Below are 1,543 nucleotides of genomic sequence, written 5' to 3' on the forward strand. Positions count from 1 at the left end.
TTACCTTTATCTCCGTATGTTCTTTCTATTTCCTTCGTCACTACCTCCCATATTTCTCTCCACCCTCTTTCGCCAGTTCTCACTGTCACCGAACTTCTCTTATTTCTCATTGCCTCTCTCTCTCTCTCTCTCTCTCTCTCTCTCTCTCTGTACATATATATATATATATATATATATATATATATATATATATATATAGATATATATATATATATATATATATATATATATATATATATATATATATATATATACCGGTATATGTCTGTCAAGCAGGCAAATGAGACCTGGCCAAGACCTCTTGTCCATGGTCTTGAGGCCACATTTTCAAGGCCTCGGACTCCATAACTGGCCCTGGCTTGAAGCGTGGCCTCGAGGCCAGGTGAAAAGGATAAAAGCCTCGTGATACTGCTGAGGACAAATTCAGGTGATGCTCGAGAGGGAGATCCCAGAACACAAACACAAGAGGAGACCATATCCATATCATACCGCCTTCATACCTACAGTGGTTATACGGAATTTAATGACATCATATATATGGTGCTCTGGTATGGTCATACATGTGGTGTAAGTGAGATGTTCGTCTTTGGTTGCTTCTAAGGTAAATAGCACACGCTAGCCTCACTACACTATCTCCCTTCCTACACTGGATATATGTGAGTGAAGGACATTCTGCTCGGTTACCTATGTGGTATTCTTGTATGGTGTTAGATCCTATCGTACCTGAGATGTTTGTGTTTGATGCAGTGAGGGTCAATATGAGCCCCTACTGTCATTGTACCATCTCCCAACGCATTGTGGTTACATGGCAATTAAAAAATTATGTTCAAAATACGGTGATCTGCTATGGTGTTAGTGTGTGGTGTACGTGAGAAGTTAGCGTTTGGCGCTACCGATGGTAAGTAAGATACACTGACCTCACCATATCACCTCCGGATAATGATGAAAATTAAGAGCTTGATATTCAAAATATTGTGTTCTATATGGTGTTAGTGGTTGATGTATGTGAGTAATTATTTGTTGGTTATATTGAGTGTTAGTAGAACACCCTAGCTACACCATACATCTTCCCTACCTAGTGTGTGTATATGTGAATTATGGACATTATGCTCAAAATATTGTGTTATGGTATAGAGTTATTACTCTATGTGGAACACGTGATACGTTAGCATTTGGGTGAACTGATGGTTAGTGCGAAAGCCAAGTCTCACTTTTCTATCCCCCTACCTTATGATCATTACTTAAGTATCAAGGACATTAGATCCAATACTTTTTTGAGGGGGTGGGTGTTAGTATGCTGTTTGCTGTTTATATTTGTTTGTCTCTCACCCTGACTCTCACTTTCATTCTTTCCTACCTCATTCCCACCTTCCTACCCCCCATTCCTCTCCTCACCCCCTGCTCCATTTCCCACTATAGCTCTCCTCCTGTTCTCTTTGTTTCCCCTTTGTTACCTACTTTAGTGGGGGTCGTCCAATTCTTTCTCCTCTTCCTCTTCTCTTATCTCTCCCACCTCCATATTCTTTTGTTCTCTCTCTCTCTC

The sequence above is a fragment of the Coenobita brevimanus genome, chromosome 7, assembly GCF_032717465.1.
Source record: "Coenobita brevimanus isolate Jiangsu-jjx chromosome 7, ASM3271746v2, whole genome shotgun sequence".
In the NCBI taxonomy this organism is placed as follows: domain Eukaryota; kingdom Metazoa; phylum Arthropoda; class Malacostraca; order Decapoda; family Coenobitidae; genus Coenobita; species Coenobita brevimanus.